Here is an 18,687-nt window from a genome sequence, read left to right as displayed (position 1 = left end):
GCTTCAAAACCAGACCGTACTATTGTCAGCTCAGGAGTAGCGGTCACGGTCCAGTTGTATTATTTACAGCTCAGGGGTAGTGCTCACAACCAGGCTGTACTATTGGCAGCTCAGAGATAGTGCTCACAACCAGGCTGTACTATTGACAGCTTGGATATAATGTTGTCGGCATGGCTGTAATATTGAAAACTCATCAGTCTATGTCGTGGAGCGTGCCTCCGTAATTCTGGTAGAAGGCCTCCACACAACTGAGCTACTCTCGATATTCTAACCCGTCACAGTACTGAGGTTTTGGCACGGGTCTTGTCAGGGTTTACGACACTTAGAAACGTGAGATTAAACCCTTTGAGCGGGACTTTATATTGGGACTACAAAGTGACAACGAAAGTAGTCTTACCTTATTTAGATGACCGCCATCTCCAGTATTGCGTTTTCAGGTTTGTTTTTCATTTGTACGTCTTAGACCTTATGAAATACTAGTTACCTCCATTATCCTTTTGGATACGAGCGCACCTACCATCAAACATCTTGAACGATTTGCGATTCGAGTCAGTCTATAGATACTATCATTTGAGGTATGGCGAGAAACCTGATGCTGGCGTGAATGTTACTTATCGCTGTGAATAAAGGCTGGATATTTGTAGGCCTATATATCCACAGAAACTAAGAAAACGTCATACGTGGTATGTTTACTTGCTTTATTAATAGGGAGACAACCATTCATTGCTAATCTATCTACTGTATGGCTTCATTGTTTCATTTCATTCATATAAATTCTTACATACCTGAGTAAAACCACCGTACCTCTAATATGTGTGCTGTCACATAGCGCAAGCGCACTAATACACATATGAAAATTAAAGACATCGTTTGCATATATTCTTCCGCCAGGTACCTGTGCTTCAAAAGACAACTGTGCTACCGAGAAGTTTTCTCGATAACGATAACAGCATTGCTGACAAGAGTTGAACATGGCTTGAACTGAAGCCGCTATATTTTAGAAAATTACTCCACGCTTATACTCAGAGTCAGTTGTTATAGATCATAATTTTATACAACTTTATATAACTGTTATATAGTAAAAGCGGTTTATACACTAGACACGTTTGATCTTTGAACAGTCTGCACACTTGTACAAGTTCACTACTTGGCTTGGGAGTAATATAATCTTATGCCTCATGCAACGAAACATCACGGCGCCAATCAGGTCAGGCACAATGCTTAAGGTATATATCCTGGGGGTGTGTACATTTCCCGGGGCTGGTTGTAGCCGGGCTGGTTGTGGCCGGGTTCGACAGTCACGGATGCTGGCGTAGGATGCACGGGTTGCGGGGTGGCGAGGTACTGCTGCTGGTAACCACCGGGATATTGCTGAGAAGTTGCTGTAAATATAAAACAGTACTGAAATAGCCATTGGGTTGTAGACCATATACAATCTTGCATTTTGCTAAAAAGCGCATACAATCCGTTGTGAAAAAAGCAAGAAGCTTTACATGTTTTGTAGATCTCTTAGAAGCTTGTCTTTGAGGTTCACCTGGTGAAAACGTCGGTAGTTTTCCTCCACCCAAATACCTGACCGCCGTCATATAAGTTTTGAGCATGACACTAACACCAATCAAACAAATAAATACACTGATATTTCACCACATTTGGCTCGACAGTGTAGACGACTATAATGGCTAACTAAAACAGAGTCAGTGCGTCGATACATACATACCAGCCGTCAACCAAGGTGGATGTTCCACGTCAATAATCACAAGGCCAATTCCCCAAATAACGTTTAAAGCAAACCACCACAGGACTACGAAAGTATACAAAGTACGATATCAGGACGGAATCATGCAAATATTCTAGGCAAATGAGTGAAATCAGCATAGAAACCGTGTACCGTGCTAGTATATAAGTTGTCGGTAATAATATATGTATCTCATTAGCGCTTTTATTGCATCTGTTCATATATCCAGTGTGGCGATTTAATTAAACACGATGAATATACAGTCCCTAAATACATGTAAGGATAAGTCCAAGTAAAGATAATTTACAATGTCAAAATTGAAACTATCCTTGTTCTAAAGTCTGCGAAAAGGAAACTGTTTGACCTGTGTACAACTATAGATCCAGAGAAGATGTACCATCTGGAGAGTCTGGCTTTCTTTAAATTCAGCGAAAGTGGGTAAATATCTTCCACAGCCTTTGCTACACACACACACACGTCGATTAAACACGACCCAAACAACAAACTAAAGAACCTGTTGTTGTTTGTATGTAGAGCAGGTTTTTCTAAATGCGTATAATGAATAACCATATCAGCTATGTGAGACTGCAAAACTTGAAACGGAAGTACGGAAACATTGCTTTGGTCTTTGGCTAGGGGCTGTATGTATATTCATCGTGCTGAATTATGTATCAACAGCTCCAATCAAAGCGCAACTGAGATAAATATTTTTTTATCAGTATTATCGTTAATAGGAATTACACTTCTTGAATATAGCAAAGATTCCAGTGCTGAAATTTGGCTGAGACCACTGAGACCAAATTTCAGCGCTACAATCTGTGCTATATTCAGAAAGTGTAATCGTAATAGGGATTTCTGAATATAGCACAGATTCTATATTCAGGAAGTGTAATCCCTATTAACAATAATACTGTTACTTAATCCACTTTCTAAAAATGACACCTGTACGTATCTGATATATTCACCTAAGGGAGTGACGTCATTTGTGATCATCAGAGGGGTAATGCATGTTCGCTGTAAACTCTACCGGTCAATTACCTTCTATTTTCGTGGAAGGCCTGTTGGTCGAGTGGTCTAGACTGTTGATATGTATTCCTGGCAATTTAGTGCCTGACTCTGAGGTCGCTTGTTCGAAACCCGCAGTCGTCTCTGTCAAATTTCAGCACTAGAATCTGTGCTATATTCAAGAAGTGTAATCCCTATTAACAATAATACAGTTACTTAATCCACTTTCTAAAAATGACTTCTGTACCTATCTGATATTTTGTTATCTACAAGTGATATCCTGGCATTGCAGACTTTTTGAATACTAATTGCACTAAGTCGCCTAGAGCATACCTTGTGTTTTTCCAACGTCACTGAAAACTGTTGACTGTTTGTCTTTGCATGATTCCGTCCTATTTTCGCACTTTATATACCTTCTTAGTTCTTTGGCGGTTTGTGTTACACGTCGTGTTGGGAGTTGGCCTTGCGATTATTTACCTGGAATGTCTTTAATGGTTGACGGCTGGTATACGAATGTCTGTTTCGACGCATAGATTCACAACATCTATGACATCTATCTATTTCCACCAGTACTTGTGCATACAGTCACGCACTATCCACAATAGCTACAGAGGTCCAAAAAGCCGTACAAATTTTCACTTACTTGTGACCACCACAGTTGCTGATGTAGGCTGCGCTTTCTTGACTGGCTTTGGGGCGGCCCTCTTTGGACCGCTTCCTGTCAGGCACGTGATCCCGAGCTTCTCGGCGAAGTACCAGAGGAGGGCGAAAGCAATGAGTCCCAGGATGAAAAGAGACGCTCCAACAGCTATACCTATAATCGCTTCCGTCCTGGGAACAAAGTAGTTTTACATCATGTACCAAGTTGATCTCAATGTAGACAATTCTCTAGTGCTGCCTCACTGTAATACAGTAATAGTATAAAACAATAATAGAACGGCATCCCCCCCCATCCCTAATTCCCCGAGGAGGTCGGTCTTAGTAGGGTATACATTGTTCTGTTCTCTTCTGTAATACGCCACTGTATTTGTATAGTTCTGTAACACATCACTGTATTTATATAATTCTGTAACACATCACTGTATTTATACAGTTCTGTAACACGTCACTGTATTTATACAGTTCTGTAACACGTCACTGTATTTATATAGTTCTGTAACACGTCACTGTATTTATATAGTTCTGTAACACGTCACTGTATTCATACAGTTCTGTAACACGTCACTGTATTTATATAGTTCTGTAACACGTCACTGTATTCATACAGTTCTGTAACCCGTCACTGTATTTATATAGTTCTGTAACACGTCACTGTATTTATACAGTTCTGTAACACGTCACTGTATTTATATAGTTCTGTAACACGTCACTATTTATACAGTTAAGCAGGTAAAGCTAAGAGTTACTTCACAAGCACTGTAGCGTACAACAATGGATGATGTGTGTTTTTCACAGCCTGGAATCTATCTGTCGACTTGTTTAGACAGGGAATTATCCTCAGGGTAAGGTTTCAAGGTAAAAGAAGACCTATTGAAGACCTAGTTTACTCGAAATTAGCTCTGAGATCTGTAGGCCATTTTTCCACCTTAGCTTAATGATATGACTTTAGATGTATGAGTCACCTGATTGTACGTTTTCAACGCTTTTCCTGCAAGCTATATGCTCATTCATGCGCCAGTATATATAAAACCGTTCACATTCTTATGTGTCAAACGCATGTTGTTAAAGGGTAAAAGCTTTATTTTGAATAACAATGAGACAGTTACTCCTGTAATAATGTGAGTGGTACAGATATGGAAAGGTCAATCTTGGGGAAAGTTAATCAGAGAAAGTTTAGCGCCAGTATAAAACATTATTCAGTTGAAAAAAGAATTATTTTATATCCGAGGTAGAAACAATGAGCGACCAAAACCGGCCAGAGTGTAACATATTTGGATGTTGTCATTGAAATGTTAGCCATATACAAGAAGGGAAAGGAAAGAAACACACACTCTTAATGATATACAAACTTCACTGTAATGCCTTGGGCGAGGGAAATGATACTCACGAGAGGGTTGACAGAGAGTTAACGGCTTGATTATATTGATTGGTAAACCCAAACACATCTGAAAGGTAAGACAGTTTTAACATTATTTTGTACATTTCAATTTTTAACTGCAAGTGTGATAGAATGGGTTAGAAGTATAAGGATACGTACAGAGGATACATTTTAGTATTTAGTTCGCGCTTATTTTACGAAGGTTTTAAATGATTATCCTGAGGTAGTTAACATCAAATCACATCAATGCATCCAGATAGCGTTAACTGTATGTCTTATATTCGTGTACACTACATGTTATACATGTAATGATGAATTTGATGGTGTTGATAATATATAAAATAAGAATAAAAATAATGTAACACACTTTGTCTATGCATGTACTAGAGTAACTCCGAAGAAAGTCAATGCTTTCATTTTGGTAAATCAACATTTCGACATAAATTTATGCCATCGTTGACATATAGATTTACCAAAAGGAAAGCCTGACTGTCCCCACAGGATTACTCTTGAACCCTGATACTTATTTAGGTAGAGTGTATTGCATTGTTTTTATTATCATTTTGCACATAACTAACTAATCAGCGGAATCAACATCTCTGCAAGTGAATGACAATAAAGTGAACAAGAATTTACATTAAAATAATATAAAGTAGGGGTGTAAACATTGGTACACCTGTATACCAATGCGGTTTTAGTTGGATTTACCTTGTACCAAGACAAGCACAGTGGTGATCAGCCTAGAAAGTCCACGTCTACCGAACATGGTGGGCAGTGGGCACTCTCAGACCAGGGAATAATATTCGATTCGGTCGAAGGCTGTACTGATAAAACTACTCTACTATGATGAGTGTCTATATAAGCTGTGGGTATTTGTACATGGGCTAGTTGTGGTAACTGGCCTTAATGTGTCTGTTATGCAAAGCTTAAAAGCTCGTACCCGCCGTCGAAAAACACAAACATGTTTTGAATGTTGTCTTGGATCACCACACTATTTGCAGTAGTTGTCGACACTGACCAGTCTGGTCAATGTGTTGAAACTGGCATGTCTGAACTAAGTCATTCTGTTCCAAGGCGTGGTAATCCCGTAACACTTACATCCACTGTATTATTAATGAATACAATCACTGTCTGCAGAATGTTCTGACCAGTGGTCAAGCACGAACCCGTTCTGATCACACCAATTGCTCAATAACTGAAGGAGAACAACTCCTAACTAACAAGAGTACATTTGCCTCATAAGAAACCATGTAGTCCATTAACTAGATTAACATAATACCCGAGTAGTGTAACTCCGGACTGCGGGTGCTGAATTGTGTAGGCTGTTCATTTCCTATTGATAGCCATGTTACAGTGTTAGTAACTCTGTGGTAGTACTAGGTCTGTACAAACAGTCAGAGCCATATCATTCCTACCTTTTATATACTCCTCAAGTCAAAGCCATACATTTCTTAGTCAGTTAATCACCGATATATATAAATATATATATATATATATATATATATATATATATATATATATATATATATATATATATATATAAACTATATATATATATATATATATATATATATATAAACTATATATATATATATATATATATATATATACATATATATATATATATATATATATATATATATATATATATATATATATATATATATATATATATATATATATATATATATATATATATATACAAACTATATATATATTTATATATATACATTTCTTAGTCAGTTAATCAATTGTGTGAATAGAGTTTTGTAAATGAGCTCTGGGAATAGTCTAGGACAATATCTGCACTTATGTCTAGTCAACGCTTGTAGATTGTTCCATAAAGGTGTCAGTAGTGTTAACAATATTACAGTTCACACCAAGCAGACAGATTGAACACCAAGCAGACTTCACAACATGCAGACAGACAGAACAACATGCAGACAGATTGAACACCAAGCAGACAGATTGAACACCAAGCAGACAGGCCGAACAACATGCAGACAGGCTGAACACCACCAAGCAGACACACTGAACAACATGCAGACAGACTAAACAACATGCAGACAGATTGAACACCAAGCAGACAGATTGAACACCAAGCAGACAGGCCGAACAACTTGCAGACAGGCTGAACACCACCAAGCAGACAGGCTGAACAACATGCAGACAGTGAACAACATGCAGACAGATTGAACACCAAGCAGACAGATTGAACACCAAGTAGACAGACTGAACAACATGCAGACAGATTGAACAACATGCAGCGAGATTGAACAACATGCAGATAGATTGAACAGCATGCAGATTTAACACCAAGCAGACAGATTGAACACCAAGCAGACAGATTGAACACCAAGCAGATAGACTGAACAACATGCAGACAGATTGAACACCAAGCAGACAGGCTGAACACCAAGCAAACAGATTAACGGTGGGTCTGCAATCTGAATGTTGCATCTTACTTGCAATCTTGAAAATATTTAGTAAACTCACAACTGAATCCTATCTCTCATGGTGGTGATAAAAATATCGCTGTTTTAGTGAAATATATCTTGTGAAGCGAATTATCAATTGATTGATCGGTCTTTAACGTCGTAACATGGCAACATGTCGCTTCCATGTCCAGCGGTGAGCCTGCCTGGGTGTAGAAAACCTGAACGCCTAGAGCAAACCACCATCATTTGGCTAGAAGCTGACTCAGTGACTAATACGTTCATGACTGAAATTCCATGGGACTTATCCTAGGTAAAAGGTTCCGTTGATACGAGTTAACCTGATCCCCGTTTTATTGTCCGTTAAAGGTGAAGAACAAGGTAAAAACGTCAAAAGACATTTGGCATCCTGCAATGGTTCTAGGGAGCGTGTTATTTGCTGCTATCAACAGTTAAAATAAAAACGTCAAAAGACATTTGGCATCCTGCAATGGTTCTAGGGAGCGTGTTATTTGCTGCTATCAACAGTTAAAATAAAAACGATGTAGCATAATCACAACCATCATTTTTCCCCTTTGATAAATTTCTGTGAAATGTTCCCCATATTGTTCCATATGTCTCCCACATAGTCCATAGACAGTCTGAATGACCAGTACAATGTCTCCCATGTAGTCCATATGACAGTCTAAATGCCCGGTACAATTTCTCCCATATAGTCCATATGACAGTAAAAATGAAGGGGGGAACGTCTCCCATATAGTCCATATTGCGATCTAAATTCCGGGCACAATGTCTCCCATACGGCCCATATGACAGTCTAAATTCCGGGTACATTGTCTCCCATATGGCCCATTTAACAGTCTGAATGTCTGGTGCAATGTTTCCAATACAGTCCATTTGACAGTCTGAATGCCCGATACAATGTCTTCGATACAGTCCATATGACAATCTGAACGACCGGTACAATGCCTCCCATATACTCCATATGACAATCTGAATGCGCGAGACAATGGCTCCTATATAGTCCACATGACAGCCTGAATGCCTGGTACAATGTCTCACATATGGGCCATATGACAGTATAAAATGCCTGGTACAAGGTCTCCCATATGGTCCATTTGACAGTCTAAATGCCTAGTACAATGGCTCCTATATAGTCCACATGACAGTCTGAATGCCTGGTACAATGTCTCACATATGGGCCATACGACAGTTTAAATGCCCGGTACAATGTCTCCCATATAGTCCATATGACAGTCTGAATGCTGGCTACAATGTCTCCCATATAGTCCATTTGACAGTCTAAATGCCCGGTACAATGTCTCCCATATGGTCCATTTGACAGTCTGAATGCCGGGTACAATGTCTCCAATATAGTCCATTTGACAGTCTAAATGCCCGGTACAATGTCTCCGATACAGTCCATTTGACAGTCTAAATGCCCGGTACAATGTCTCCCATATAGTCCACACGACAATCTGAATGCCGGGTACAATGTCTCCCAAATGGTCCATATGACAGTATAAATGTCGGGCACAATGTATCGCATAGAGTCTATCTGACAGTCTGAATGCCAGGTACAATGTCTCCAAAATGGTCCATATGACAGTCTGTATGCCAGGTACATTATCTGCTATATGATACATATCACAGTATAAATGCCGGGAACAATGTCTCCGATACAGTCCATTTGACTTTTTAAATGCTCAGTACAATGTCTCCCATATGGTCCATTTGACAGTCTGTATGCCAGGTACATTATCTGCTATATGATACATATCACAGTATAAATGCCGGGTACAATGTCTCCGATACAGTCCATTTGACTTTTTAAATGCTCTGTACAATGTCTCCCATATGGTCCATATAACAGTCTGAATGCCAGGTACAATATCTCCCATATAGTCCATATGACAGTTTGAATGCCTGGTACAATGTCTCCCATATAGTCCATATGACACTTTAAATGCCAGGTTCAATGTATCCCATATGGTCCCCATGACAATCTGAATGCCGGATACAATGTCTCCCATAATGTCCATCTGGCACTTTGAATGCCGGGTACAGTGTCTCCCATATGACAGTCTGAATGCCGGGTACAGTATCTAACATATAGTCCATATGAAAGTCTAACTGTCGGGTACAATGTCTCCAATATGGCCCCGTCACGATTTGGCTGAATATTGCCGATGTGACGTTAAGCCATAATCATTCAGTCCAATATGGTTCATGTGACAAACATATTACTGGGTACAATGTCTCCCATATCGTCCACATGACAATCTGACTGCCGAGTACAATATCTCCCATATGGTAGGCCTACATATGACATCCTGAATGCTCGTCACAAAATCTCCCATTTGGTCCATATGCCGGGCACAATGTCTTCCATATGGTCCATATGACAGTCTAAATGCCGGGCACAATGTCTTCCATATTGTCCATATGACAGTCTAATGCCGAGTACAATGTATCCATATGACAGCATAAATGCCCTGTACAATGTCTCGCATAGAGTCCATCTTACAATCTGAATGTCCTGTACAATGTCTCTAAATCGTCCATATGACAATCTGAATGCGCGGCCCAATGTCTCCCATATAATCCATATAACAGTCTGAATGCCGGGAACAATGTCTCCCATATGATCATATAGCAGTCTAAATGCTCTGTACAATGTCTCCCATGTGGACCATATAACAGTCTGAATGGCGGATACAATGTCTCCCTTATGGTCCACATAAATCTGAATGCCGCGTACAGTGTTTCCGAATTGGCCCATATGACAGTGTAAATGCCGGGTACACTGTCTCCCACATGGTCCATATGACAGTCTGACTGCCGGATACACTCTCTCCCACATGATCCATATGACAGTGTAAATGCCGGGTACACTGTCTCCCACATGGTCCACAATGTCTCCTATATAATCCATATGACAGTCTAAATGCTGGGTACAATGTCTCCTATATAATCCATATGGACAGTCTAAATGCTGGGTACAATGTCTCCCACATGGTCCATATGACAGTCTAAATGCCGGATACAATGCTCCCATGTGGACCATAGACAGTGTAAATACACTTACACTGTCACTCATATGATCCATATGACAGTCTGAATGCCAGATACAATGTCTCCCATATGATCCATATGACAGTGTAAATGCCGTTACACTGTTTTCTCATATGATCCATATGACAGTTTAAATGTCAGGAACAATGTCTCCCATATCATCCATATGACAGTCTAAATGCCGGTACAATGTCTCCCATATGATCCATATGACAGTGTTAATGCCGGATAGAATGTCTCCCATTATGATCCATATGACAGTACAAATGCTGGATAGAATGTGTCCCATATGACCATATGACAGTGTTAATGCCGAGTACACTGTCTCTCACATGGTCCATATAACAGTCTGAATGCTGGGTACAAATGTTTCCCACATGGTCCATATGGCAGTGTGAATGCCAGGTACACTGTCTCCCATATGGACCATATGACAGTTTAAATGTCAGGAACAATGTCTCCCATATGGTCCATATGACAGTCTAAATGCCGGATATAATGTCTCCCATATGGGTCCATTATGACAGTCTAAATGCCGGATATAATGTCTCCCACATGGTCCATATGACCGTCTAAATACTGGGTACAATGTCTCCATATGATCCATATGACAGTCTAAATGCCGGATATAATGTCTCCCATCTGGACCATATGACAGTCTAAATACTGGGTACAATGTCTCCCACATGGTCCATATGACAGTCTAATGCCGGATACAATGTCTCCCATATGGACCATATGGCAGTGTAAATACTGTTACACTGTCTCTCATATAACCCATATGACAGTCTGAATGCCGGATACAATGTCTCCCATATGATCCATATGGCAGTCTAAAATGCCGGATAAACTGTCTACCACATGGTCCATATGACAGTCTAAATGCCAGATATAATGTCTCCCATATGGACCATATGACAGTCCTAAATGCTGGGTACAATGTCTCCCACATGGTCCATATGACAGTCTAAATGTCAGATACAATGTCTCCCATATGGACCATATGACAGTGTAATATGACTCATATGATCCATATGACAACCTGAATGCCGGGTACAATGTCTCTTATATGGACCAGATGACAATCTAAATCACGGGTACACTGTCTCCCTTATACTTCATATGACAGTGTAAATGCCGGAAACACTGTCTCTCATATAGTGCATATAACAATCTGAAAACAGTGCAAACACGAGACTGAATCATTGCGCTTTGGAAAACAGCAGGGTGGAGTGTTTCCCACATGCTCTACACGACAATCTGACTAGTTTCACCATGTATGCTTCTTATGGAAAAGACATACACTATTTTAATATCCACCTCGACATTTCAATCACACAGTTCCAAGTATCAGGTTAAAGCTTGTCATAACCAAAACCACGCTTTCAGCACATAGGAGGCTACAAAATTTGATCACCTGCTCCATGAGTTTGTAGCCATTTATATGAAATTACCGTTACAGTCTGACTGATATTCTATCATCCGCTCCATAACGCTCAGGGAAAAAAGCAAATTGAGATGTTTTGTCAGTTTTACACACATCTAGGCTGGGTTTTCAACCCTAATACCAGAAAAGTAGACCGCTTTGATTAGTTCTTCAGAAATTTTACCTCTCAATTGTCGCGAGAGTATTTGACAAAAGATGTCACTTTACTCTGCCATTTTTGGCAAAACACAATCAGTGAAGAGATATTACAAATGTATGTTCCTATGAGCAAGAAGGACAGTTCCAAAACCAAACACTCAAGGCTATGTACAGCCTCGTAACGAATAAATAAATATGACTGTTGACAAAATTAAAAAAATGTGAGTATTGAATTAGCCTAGAGGTAACCCCAACCGCTCGTACACGAGGCCTTCACGGCTGGGGTCGATCCAGATGCTTTAGGCTCATGTGGTCAGTTGATCAGTAAACCCACTAGGCCACGGCTCACCCGTCAGAAGAACAGACTTGTGGAATACATATAGCTGATTCACCGTGGTGCAATACCGGAACAGATCAGGGGGGATAACTCTATAAGGCTATATAAATATGTATGAGTGGGGGTTAAACGTCGTAGTATACGGCTATAGGCAGACGTTAAAATACAACATACAGGTAACAGCATTAACATTTGCTATAAACCTTGACATTAAACATTGGGTACTTTATCGCTAGAATATGTTTCAAAATGAAACCAGCTAAATACAGTTCCTTTCGATGAAAACAGTGTAGTGTGACCACGAGGCGGAATTGATGCACTTTGGTTAACTGCCGAGAACGTCTCCAATATGGTCCACACGACAGTCTTACTAGTTTGCCACCCTAAATAAAAATGTGCATTTATAAATGAGCTAAGTAGCCTATAGTAGAGTAATAGTGCCAGGGCTCCTCCAGAAAGACACAAATGGCCAACTGTATTATAAAATCGCGACGATATACACTTACACATGGTTTAAGTCAATTACCCGACATTGCTAAACACTGGTCAAGAGGCACATTCTAACTCGTTGAGAATTCGACCTCTCATAGGTAATGAAAAACAGGATTAGCTACTACAAAATATCGAAGGACATTTCACCATCTATGCTTCGCATGCAAAACACCATACACTATTTAAATATCCACCTCGACATTTTAATCACACAGTTCCAAATATCAAGTTAAAGCTTGTCATAACCAAAGACCACGTTGTCAGCACATAGAACGCTAACAAATTTATCTCCTGCTCCATAGTGATTCAAACAACTGAATAAAATGCAGACGTTTTAGAGTAAATTATATACATAACAATGCTGGATTTTGAACCCTAAACCCCAAAAGAGAAAGGAACTTTTAAAGGTCGTTTATAGAGTTTGACTTACATGTGGCAAGCATAGAAAATATCACTGTATCACTGCATACTTTATCAAAATATTGGCCATTGTGAATTTTGTCAAAAATCTCTCCAATACAATATTAAAACGTGCTTTAACCAAACTCCAAGTTTGTAACCCATTTATATGAAATTACCGTAGTAGTCTGGCTGATATTCTATCATTCGCTTTATAACGCTGAGGGGAGAAAAAAGGGGGAAAAATTGAGATGTTTTGTCACTTTTACACACATCTATGCTGGGTTTTGAACACTAATACCAGGAAAGCAGGCCGCTTTGATTAGTTCTTTAGAAATTGTGCCTCTCAGATTTGGCGAGAGTATATGATAGAAAGATGTCACTGTACTCTGCCATTTATGGCAAAGCACAATCAGTGACGAGATATTACAAATGTATGTTCCTATGAGCAAAGAAGACAGTTCCAAAACCAAACACTCAAGGCTATGTACAACCTCGTAAACGAATAAACAAATATAACTGTTGACACAATAAAAAATAGGTCAGTATCGAGATAGCCTAGAGGTAACCCCAACGGCTCTAACACGAGGTCTTCCCGGCTGGGGTCGATCCAGATGCTTTAGGCTCATGTGGTCAGTTGATCAGTGTGAAGGGTAAACCCACTTGGCCACGGCTCACCCGTCAGAAGAACAGACTTTTGGAATAGGACTTTGCGACAAACCTTGACATTAAACATTGGGTTACTTCATCGTTAGAATATGTTTCAAAATAAACCAGCTAAATACACTTCCTTTCGATGAAAACAGTGTACTGTGACCACGAGGCGGAATTGATGCACTTTGGTTAATTGCCGTGTAGAATGTCTCCAATATGGTCCACACGACAGTCTTACTAGTTTGCCACCCTAAGAAATAAAAATGTGCATTTATAAATGAGCTAAGTAGCCTATAGTAGAGTAATAGTGCCAGGGCTCCTCCAGAAAGACACAAATGGCCAACTGTATTATAAAATCGCGACGATATACACTTACACATGGTTTTAGTCAATTACCCGACATTGCTAAACACTGGTCAAGAGGCACATTCTAACTCGTTGAGAATTCGACCTCTCATAGGTAATGAAGAACAGGATTAACTAATGCGAAATATCGAAGGACATTTCACCATCTATGCCTCGCATGCAAAACGTTTAAGTAGTATAAGGAATAGGGGTTCTGGCGCACCCTCCCCTTGGGGCCCTCCCCATAACAAATAGAGGCTCCCAGCCCCCATTCCCTTCCCTGCTTTTTGGGTGGTAGTATACACACTATAGGTTCTGGCGCACCCTCCCCTGGGGGCCCCCAGAACAAATAGAGGCCCCCAGCCCCTTTTCGGGTTCTATTAGACATACCAATTGCACCAGGTATGCTTTTACACCAACTGTGTATACAACATGCCAAGGGGTTACAATAAGTGCCGGTGGCTACCCATCGGCTGCACGGAGCTCTGTGGTAAGACCAGTCTGGGGGAGTACTGCGGGATTCATTTAGCCAGTCTGCGGAAGGGTCTTGGCACCCAGCCATGTATTAGCTGTGGTCAGGGCGTTAAAAACCGACTTCGGCAGATATCGGCGCTCGAAATGTAGAGTTAGAGAAACAGCACCACTAGGCATACGACGCGTACAATGAACCACCATCAAAAAGCGAGAGCACTACGGGGGGAGTTTGAGACGCTCCTAGGTGTGCGGCCCAAGTACCCACGGTCCCGCAATGCCTTGGAGGAATTGCAGGGGATCCTTGACAGGCATAAAACGGCTGTAGCTAAGTTGAAGCGGCTGCAAGACAGCAAGAACTCTCGAAATAACGAGGAGTTGAAGCAAGACGTCAAGAACCCCCTCAGTAACGAATAGTTGAAACAAGACGTCATGAACCCCTTCAGTAACGAGGAGTTGAATGAATTGCTAGGTGCAATACAGGGTGAAAAGAAACTAGAATTCACTAACACCGGCCGGGCCCGAAGGCGTTTGGACGGACCTAGTAGCCTTCTTAGAAGAAATTCGAGCAATTATTCGCCATAAGCTAGAAGAAGAGATCCTAGCACTCAACGGGGTTAAGTTCCAACTAGGCCTCAGGGCTCAGTTGCGAAAGGACAAAGCCGATGGCAGTGAAGAGTATACCAGCCAAGTACACCACAGCAAACAGGGGGCCCTCTTAGAGGCTGGTGACATTGACAGGGCTCTAGATAAGGCCTTCCCCACCGTCCAGGAGGTGCTGGAAAAATGGACACAGCGAGGGTCAGGGTGGGTTGTCAATAGCGTGCAAACACTCTGGCTTGACATTGCAAGGTATCAGCCACTGAGAGGCGGGTCCTACATCCCCCTACCTGCAGCTGTGAGTAACAAGAAAGAAGTCATCAATGTGAAGAACAAAGACGACGACTGCGTCCGATGGGCACTCCGATCTGCCTTATTTCCAGCCGCCCGGGACCCTCAGAGACCAACAAAGTATCCCAGCAAAGATGGTCTTGACTTTGGGGGGATCGACGCCCCCACACCCATCTCTCAGATCCCTAAAGAACGACCTCGCCATCAACGTGTTCGGGTGGGACAAGGGTGTGATCGTGCACCTCCTCAGCAAGCAGCCCGGCGACACGCTCCGAATCAATCTGCTGTTGATTGGGAAGGCAGGCAAATTCCATTATACGTGGATAAAAGATCTCGATCGTCTCCTGTTCCAAGAAAGTAAGACACGAAATAACAAACACTTCTGTGAGCGGTGTTTACATGGTTACACAAGGGAGGATCTGCTCGAGGCGCATAATCCAGAATGCTGTGGGATTGGCCAGACGGCGCTGAGGGTGGAGATGTTCAAGAAGACCGGGGTAGAGCTGGAGCTGTTGACGGACTATGACCAACATCTCTTCATTGAGAAGTGGTTGCGAGGGGGTATCTCCATGGTAAGTAAGCGATACGCCAAAGCAAATAATCCGCAGGTGGAGGGATACAACCCCGAAAGTCCAAACAGCTACATCCAATACCTAGACGCCAATAATCTATATGGCTGGGCTATGAGTCAGTTCCTTCGAACGGGCGGCTTCCAGTGGGGTAGATGACGCGCAGCGTCTCGGTGAAACGATTGCTACCCACCTCCACAGTCCTTCCGGTTACATCCTCGAGGTCGACCTAGAGTATCCGGCCGGCCTACATAACGCACACAACGGCTATCCATTAGCCCCAGAGCGTCTGGTGGTCTAGAAGGAGTGGATGTCCTACTATCAGCACGGCCTTCTCGGCAAGAAAGCGCCTACCGAGGTCGAAAAGCTGGTCCCCAACCTCCGCAACAACGAACGGTACGTTCTACACTACCCCAACCTACAGCTGTATCTATCTCTGGGAATGCGCCTGACAAAGGTTCACCGGGCCCTGAGATTTGCCCAGAGCCCTTGGATGGAACCCTATATCAGGATGAACACCGAGCTCCGAAAAACGGCCGCGAGTAAATTCGAGAAGGACCTGTACAAGCTAATGAACAACTCGGTCTTCGGAAAAACCATGGAGAACCTTCGGAAGCGTGTGGACGTCAAGCTGGTACGCTCTGGAGAAGACGACAAGCTCCGACGCTTGATAGCCAGCCCGAGCTTTGCACGGGCAAACATATCTCATAATGACCTCGCAGCGATTCTGATGCACAAGACCCGTCTAGTCCTAAGCCGACCTATCTACGTGGGCATGAGCATTCTAGATCTCTCCAAGCATCTGATGTACGACTTCTACTACAACCACATGAAAGCCCAATACGGAGAGCGCTGCCAGCTCCTCTACACTGACACGGATAGTCTGCTACTCGAGATTCAGACTGAGGATGTTTAAAGGGATATGGCTGAGAATGCAAACCTGTACGACACCTCAGATTACCCACAAGACCACCCCCTGCACGGCGTAGCAAATATGAAGATCTTTGGGAAAATGAAGGACGAGTGCGCAAGGCGGCTGATCGCCGAATAAATTGGTCTGCGTCCCAAGATGTACTCCATTCTGGGGGCAGGTGGGGCCAACATTGAGAAGGCCAAGGGCGTCAAAAAGGGAGTTGTGGAAAAGCGCATCCGCCATAAGCAGTGCAGAGAGGCCCTCTTCGAGAAAAAGATCTTCCGCCACGGTATGGACGTGCTGCGATCATAGCGCCACTATATCTATGGGCAGCACCTGAATAAGGTCTCACTGTCCCCCTTCGATAGTAAGGGCTAGATCGCCGAAGATGGTGTCCACACCTTGGCTTATGTCCATAGAGATGGGCCTCCTTGACGGCACCCGCAGGATGGGCTGGAATGGACATCCTCTTCCAGGAACTACTAGCGCCATAGAACCCCATCCGGGGAAGCTGGGTATCGAGAGGCACTATAAGCAACTCCAACCGAACGAATCCCCGTCGCGGGCCATCCGACGTATCGTCTAGATAGTACAGCACGGGTTCATTAGGCTTTGTGACAGAGCGCCCCAGCGATATATCTCTAGAGACCACACAGGATCAGTTGTGCGACGGCGGCCGCCCTCCAGCTCTCCAGGCTGATAGAGATAACGAACGCCAACACCGTCGTCGATCTTCCGCGCTCATTAAGTCCAACGGGACGACCTGGAACCGTCGAGGAAGGCTTATGGGGCACTCCTTTTGCCTTGATGGCGTTTATCGGCTTTTTATCGATCAGTCTCGTTGTCTCATTATTCAGAGCGGCCACAACAGAGGGCAGCCGAGCCACCCATTCAGTAGACCGGTGTTCGGGAAGGAGGCGCATCTCCTGGGCGTACTGATGTCCAAAGAGCCGCTCAGCCAGAGTATGGTTGAAACGCTCCACTATGCCTTGGTCTCGGTGGATATCCACGCGGCCTCGGCGGACTGTGACATCGTGTTTGGCCAGAAGTTGGCTCACCACATCCATAAACTCGCGCCCAGGGTCAACTTGGAGAAGCTTCGGCCATCTCAGAGGTCCCCGCTTGTAAATGCGAGAGAGAGCATCAGCGACTTCTTTGGAATCTTTAGTAGCCAGAGGTTCCGCCTCCTTGTAGCGAGAAGCGACATCAACAACTGTCAGCGCGTACTTATACAGCTTCCGGCCTCGCCAATCATGTGGTAGAAATAGAAGATCGGCTTGGTGGATGTCATTCGGCGTGGAAACATCAAACATAGGCCTCGGTATTTTTCGGGGACAGAGCAGGTATATCTGCCAGATAGCCTGCTTTTTCAACCAGGCCCGGACCACATCTTCGGAGACTTTTGCCGCAGTGGCAAGTTTCTGCATGGCCGTGCAGCCCTTCCAGTACACACGAGGGCTGTAGTAGATATTTGCCAGGCGAGCAGACACTTTACTAGCCATGTCATCAAAGTATTCTAGCAGCCCTCTAACAGATTTGCGACGAAAAAGATGTAAATCGTCGCGGCGTATTTGCGCGCGCAGAACCACCTCACTACTAAGATCGTGCCTGCCATACGGCGAGGAGCTCGATGGTGAGTCCGGCACAGTCAGTTCGGATTACTTGGTGAGTTTTGCGATTCCGTAACTCACACCCCAACCACACACATTCCCAGGATGACGAAGGTCATCTCGCGGTTTTTTT

Source organism: Liolophura sinensis, chromosome 9 (genome assembly GCF_032854445.1).
Source record: "Liolophura sinensis isolate JHLJ2023 chromosome 9, CUHK_Ljap_v2, whole genome shotgun sequence".
NCBI classification, from domain to species: Eukaryota; Metazoa; Mollusca; class Polyplacophora; order Chitonida; family Chitonidae; genus Liolophura; species Liolophura sinensis.
Note: the sequence above shows the minus strand (reverse complement) of the source record.